This window comes from Oncorhynchus mykiss, chromosome 3 (genome assembly GCF_057628025.1).
Source record: "Oncorhynchus mykiss isolate SJ-2025 chromosome 3, ASM5762802v1, whole genome shotgun sequence".
Lineage (NCBI taxonomy): Eukaryota > Metazoa > Chordata > Actinopteri > Salmoniformes > Salmonidae > Oncorhynchus > Oncorhynchus mykiss.
The window spans coordinates 2,020,275-2,027,422 of NC_143024.1; positions in this window are offsets into that span (position 1 = coordinate 2,020,275).

The window sequence follows — 7,148 nt, forward strand, 5'->3', positions numbered from 1 at the left end:
TCTCTGGGTTCATATTGGACATCCAGGTAGATGTTCTGTCATCCAGCTGGTTACATGCTCTCTGGGTTCGTATGGACATCCAGGTATATGTTCTGTCACCCAGCTGGTTACATGCTCTCTGGGTTCATATTGGACATCCAGGTAGATGTTCTGTCACCCAGCTGGTTACATGCTCTCTGGGTTCGTATGGACATCCAGGTAGATGTTCTGTCACCCAGCTGGTTACATGCTCTCTGGGTTCATATTGGACATCCAGGTAGATGTTCTGTCATCCAGCTGGTTACATGCTCTCTGGGTTCGTATGGACATCCAGGTAGATGTTCTGTCACCCAGCTGGTTACATGCTCTCTGGGTTCATATTGGACATCCAGGTAGATGTTCTGTCATCCAGCTGGTTACATGCTCTCTGGGTTCCTATGGACATCCAGGTAGATGTTCTGTCACCCAGCTGGTTACATGCTCTCTGGGTTCATATTGGACATCCAGGTAGATGTTCTGTCATCCAGCTGGTTACATGCTCTCTGGGTTCATATTGGACATCCAGGTAGATGTTCTGTCACCCAGCTGGTTACATGCTCTCTGGGTTCGTATGGACATCCAGGTAGATGTTCTGTCACCCAGCTGGTTACATGCTCTCTGGGTTCGTATGGACATCCAGGTAGATGTTCTGTCACCCAGCTGGTTACATGCTCTCTGGGTTCATATTGGACATCCAGGTAGATGTTCTGTCATCCAGCTGGTTACATGCTCTCTGGGTTCGTATGGACATCCAGGTAGATGATCTGTCATCCAGCTGGTTACATGCTCTCTGGGTTCATATTGGACATCCAGGTAGATGTTCTGTCACCCAGCTGGTTACATGCTCTCTGGGTTCATATTGGACATCCGGGTAGATGTTCTGTCATCCAGCTGGTTACATGCTCTCTGGGTTCGTATGGACATCCAGGTAGATGTTATGTCACCCAGCTGGTTACATGCTCTCTGGGTTCATATTGGACATCCAGGTAGATGTTCTGTCACCCAGCTGGTTACATGCTCTCTGGGTTCATATTGGACATCCAGGTAGATGTTCTGTCATCCAGCTGGTTACATGCTCTCTGGGTTCATATTGGACATCCAGGTAGATGTTCTGTCACCCAGCTGGTTACATGCTCTCTGGGTTCGTATGGACATCCAGGTAGATGTTCTGTCATCCAGCTGGTTACATGCTCTCTGGGTTCATATTGGACATCCAGGTAGATGTTCTGTCATCCAGCTGGTTACATGCTCTCTGGGTTCATATTGGACATCCAGGTAGATGTTCTGTCACCCAGCTGGTTACATGCTCTCTGGGTTCATATTGGACATCCAGGTAGATGTTCTGTCACCCAGCTGGTTACATGCTCTCTGGGTTCGTATTGGACATCCAGGTAGATGTTCTGTCATCCAGCTGGTTACATGCTCTCTGGGTTCATATTGGACATCCAGGTAGATGTTCTGTCATCCAGCTGGTTACATGCTCTCTGGGTTCGTATGGACATCCAGGTAGATGTTCTGTCACCCAGCTGGTTACATGCTCTCTGGGTTCATATTGGACATCCAGGTAGATGTTGTGTCATCCAGCTGGTTACATGCTCTCTGGGTTCATATTGGACATCCAGGTAGATGTTCTGTCACCCAGCTGATTACATGCTCTCTGGGTTCATATTGGACATTCAGGTAGATGTTCTGTCATCCAGCTGGTTACATGCTCTCTGGGTTCCCATGGACATCCAGGTAGATGTTCTGTCGCCCAGCTGGTTACATGCTCTCTGGGTTCGTATGGACATCCAGGTAGATGTTCTGTCACCCAGCTGGTTACATGCTCTCTGGGTTCATATTGGACATCCAGGTAGATGTTCTGTCACCCAGCTGGTTACATGCTCTCTGGGTTCATATTGGACATCCAGGTAGATGTTCTGTCACCCAGCTGGTTACATGCTCTCTGGGTTCATATTGGACATCCAGGTAGATGTTCTGTCACCCAGCTGGTTACATGTGATTTGTCATGAATGAAAGTTGATCTCTGAAGAGACCGGGGATCGCTCCGTATAAACATTCCCTCTGATTTATATCCTGAACTCTGCTGCTGTGGAGACTGACTGGACCCTGTAATAACCGTACCATCAATTAGTACGGACCAATCAATGAGCTAACGGCAGAATGAGCCTGATGGACTGTGGGTAGCTGCAAGCCCATATCGATTTACTTCAAACCAATTAGTGTTTTTTTGCAGAGCTGTGAAGGAGGATTGTTCTGATTGGTCCCTACACTGTCTGCTGTGAGCCGAGCAGCTCATCGACCGTCTCAGGTTACATCCTGCTCCTGTTGTTATATACAGATGCCCAGTCTAAAACCCCATTAATACAGACAGGACACAGGATGTTCTACCCAATCTAAAACCCCATTAATGCAGGCAGGACACAGAATGTTCTACCCAGTCTGAAACCCCATTAACGCAGGCAGGTCACAGGATGTTCTACCCAATCTAAAACCCCATTAATACAGACAGGACACAGGATGTTCTACCCAGTCTGAAACCCCATTAACGCAGGCAGGTCACAGGATGTTCTACCCAATCTAAAACCCCATTAATACAGACAGGTCACAGGATGTTCTACCCAATCTAAAACCCCATTAATACAGACAGGCCACAGGATGTTCTACCCAATCTAAAACCCCATTAATACAGACAGGTCACAGGATGTTCTACCCAATCTACAACCCCATTAATACAGACAGGACACAGGATGTTCTACCCAATCTAAAAGCCCATTAATAAAGGCAGGCCACAGCCACAGGATGTTCTATCCAATCTAAAACCCCATTAATACAGACAGGCCACAGGATGTTCTACCCAATCTAAAACCCCATTAATACAGACAGGTCACAGGATGTTCTACCCAATCTACAACCCCATTAATACAGACAGGACACAGGATGTTCTACCCAATCTAAAAGCCCATTAATAAAGGCAGGCCACAGCCACAGGATGTTCTATCCAATCTAAAACCCCATTAATACAGACAGGCCACAGGATGTTCTACCCAGTCTAAAACCCCTTTAATACAGACAGGCCACAGGATGTTCTACCCAATTTAAAACCCCCATTAATACAGACAGGACACAGGATGTTCTACCCAATCTAAAACCCCATTAATACAGACAGGCCACAGGATGTTCTACCGAATCTAAAACCCCATTAATACAGGCAGGCCACAGCCACAGGATGTTCTATCCAATCTAAAACCCCATTAATACAGACAGGACACAGGATGTTCTACCCAGTCTGAAACCCCATTAATACAGACAGGCCACAGCATGTTCTACCCAATCTGAAACCCCATTAATACAGACAGGCCACAGGATGTTCTACCCAATCTAAAACCCCATTAATACAGACAGGTCACAGGATGTTCTACCCAATCTAAAACCCCATTAATACAGACAGGACACAGGATGTTCTACCCAATCTACAACCCCATTAATACAGACAGGCCACAGGATGTTCTACCCAATCTAAAACCCCATTAATACAGACAGGTCACAGGATGTTCTACCCAATCTACAACCCCATTAATACAGACAGGACACAGGATGTTCTACCCAATCTAAAACCCCATTAATAAAGCAGGCCACAGCCACAGGATGTTCTATCCAATCTAAAACCCCATTAATACAGACAGGACACAGGATGTTCTACCCAGTCTAAAACCCCTTTAATACAGACAGGCCACAGGATGTTCTACCCAATTTAAAACCCCATTAATACAGACAGGACACAGGATGTTCTACCCAATCTAAAACCCCATTAATACAGACAGGACACAGGATGTTCTACCCAATCTAAAACCCCATTAATACAGACAGGCCACAGGATGTTCTACCCAATCTAAAACCCCATTAATGCAGGCAGGCCACAGCCATAGGATGTGTCCGAAATGGCACCCTATTCCTAGTGCACAAATTTTGTCCAGGGTCCATAGGGCTCTGTTCTAAAGTAGTGCACTATGTAGGGATAAGATACCATTTGACGAGCAGATATAATGGAGACACTTCAGTGCCACGTTGACATTACAGCAGTTCCAGACAGCTGTCCTGTGGTGCTGTCCTGTGGTGCTGTCCTGTGGTGCTGTCCTGTGGTGCTGTTCTGTGGTGCTGTTCTGTGGTGCTGTCCTGTGGTCCTGTCCTGTGGCGCTGTTCTGTGGTGCTGTTCTGTGGTGCTGTCCTGTGGTGCTGTCCTGTGGCGCTGTCCTGTGGCGCTGTTCTGTGGTGCTGTTCTGTGGTGCTGTCCTGTGGTGCTGTTCTGTGGTCCTGTCCTGTGGTGTTCTGTGGTGCTGTTCTGTGGTGCTGTCCTGTGGTGTTCTGTGGTGCTGTTCTGTGGTGCTGTCCTGTGGTGCTGTTCTGTGGTCCTGTCCTGTGGTGCTGTTCTGTGGTCCTGTCCTGTGGTGTTCTGTGGTGCTGTCCTGTGGTGTTCTGTGGTGCTGTCCTGTGGTCCTGTCCTGTGGTGCTGTCCTGTGGTGCTGTCCTGTGGTGCTGTCCTGTCGCGCTGTTCTGTGGTGCTGTTCTGTCGTCCTGTCCTGTGGTGTTCTGTGGTGCTGTCCTGTGGTGCTGTTCTGTGGTGCTGTTCTGTGGTGTTCTGTGGTGCTGTCCTGTGGTGCTGTTCTGTGGTCCTGTCCTGTGGTGTTCTGTGGTGCTGTCCTGTGGTGTTCTGTGGTGCTGTTCTGTGGTCCTGTCCTGTGGTGTTCTGTGGTGCTGTCCTGTGGTGTTCTGTGGTGCTGTTCTGTGGTCCTGTCCTGTGGTGTTCTGTGGTGCTGTCCTGTGGTGCTGTTCTGTGGTCCTGTCCTGGTGTGCTGTTCTGTGGTGCTGTTCTGTGGTCCTGTCCTGTGGTGTTCTGTGGTGCTGTCCTGTGGTGTTCTGTGGTCCTGTCCTGTGGTGCTGTCCTGTGGTGCTGTCCTGTGGTGCTGTCCTGTCGCGCTGTTCTGTGGTTCTGTTCTGTGGTCCTGTCCTGTGGTGTTCTGTGGTGCTGTCCTGTGGTGCTGTTCTGTGGTGCTGTTCTGTGGTGCTGTTCTGTGGTGTTCTGTGGTGCTGTCCTGTGGTGTTCTGTGGTGCTGTCCTGTGGTGCTGTCCTGTGGCGGTGTCCTGTGGTGTTCTGTGGTGCTGTCCTGTGGTACTGTTGTGTGGTGCTGTCCTGTGGTGCTGTTCTATGGTGTTGTCCTGTGGTGCTGTCCTGTGGTGCTGTTGTGTGGTGCTGTTGTGTGGAACGCTACATGGATCTGTAGTTCTAATGACCTTTGTTGAAAAGGCCTGTCTGTCTGTAACTGGAAACAACCTGGAGTACAGCCAGGATGAGACTGACCACATGATTCATACTGGGAACTGTTCTGTCACCTACATGATTCATAGTGGGAACTGTTCTGTCACCGACATGAATCATAGTGGGAACTGTTCTGTCACCTACGTGATTCATACTGGGAACTGTTCTGTCACCTACATGATTCATACTGAGAACTGTTCTGTCACCTACATGATTCATACTGAGAACTGCTCTGTCACCTACATGATTCATACTGGGAACTGTTCTGTCACCTACATGATTCATACTGGGAACTGTTCTGTCACCTACATGATTCATAGTGGGAACTGTTCTGTCACCTACATGATTCATAGTGGGAACTGTTCTGTCACCTACATGATTCATACTGGGAACTGTTCTGTCACCTACATGATTCATACTGGGAACTGTTCTGTCACCTACATGATTCATACTGGGAACTGTTCTGTCACCTACATGATTCATACTGGGAACTGTTCTGTCACCTACATGATTCATATTGGGAACTGTTCTGTCACCTACGTGATTCATACTGTGAACTGTTCTGTCACCTACATGATTCCTCATACTGGGAACTGTTCTGTCACCTACGTGATTCCTCTTTTGGGAGTGTGAGTGAGTTTGTGTGTCTGTTTGTTTTGTTGCCAAATATGCACAGTACTCTCCCCTAGATATGGAGGAGATAACCAGTACTCTCCACTAGATATGGAGGAGATAACAGGACTCTCCACTAGATATGGAGGAGATAACCAGTACTCTCCCCTGGATATGAAGGATATAACAGTACTCTCCACTAGATATGGAGGAGATAACCAGTACTCTCCACTAGATATGGAGGAGATAAACAGTACTCTCCACTAGATATGGAGGAGATAAACAGTACTCTCCACTAGATATGGAGGAGATAAACAGTACTCTCCACTAGATATGGAGGAGATAAACAGTACTCTCCACTAGATATGGAGGAGATAACCAGTACTCTCCCCTGGATATGGAGGAGATAACCAGTACTCTCCCCTGGATATGGAGGAGATAACAGGACTCTCCACTAGATATGGAGGAGATAACAGGACTCTCCACTAGATATGGAGGAGATAACAGGACTCTCCACTAGATATGGAGGAGATAACAGGACTCTCCACTAGATATGGAGTAGATAAACAGTACTCTCCACTAGATATGGAGGAGATAACCAGTACTCTCCCCTGGATATGGAGGAGATAACAGGACTCTCCCCTGGATATGGAGGAGATAACAGGACTCTCCACTAGATATGGAGGAGATAACAGGACTCTCCACTAGATATGGAGGAGATAACAGGACTCTCCACTAGATATGGAGGAGATAACCAGGACCCTCCACTAGATATGGAGGAGATAACAGGACTCTCCCCTGGATATGGAGGAGAAAACCAGGACTCTCCACTAGATATGGAGGAGATAACAGGACTCTCCCCTGGATATGGAGGAGATAACCAGGACTCTCCACTAGATATGGAGGGGATGACCAGGACTCTCCACTAGATATGGAGGAGATAACAGGACTCTCCCCTGGATATGGAGGAGATAACCAGGACTCTCCACTAGATATGGAGGAGATAACAGGACTCTCCCCTGGATATGGAGGAGATAACCAGGACTCTCCACTAGATATGGAGGAGATAACAGGACTCTCCCCTGGATATGGAGGAGATAACAGGACTCTCCACTAGATATGGAGGAGATAACAGGACTCTCCACTAGATATGGAGGAGATAAACATTATTGCGACATTGTTTTACAGGAATAATTTCCTT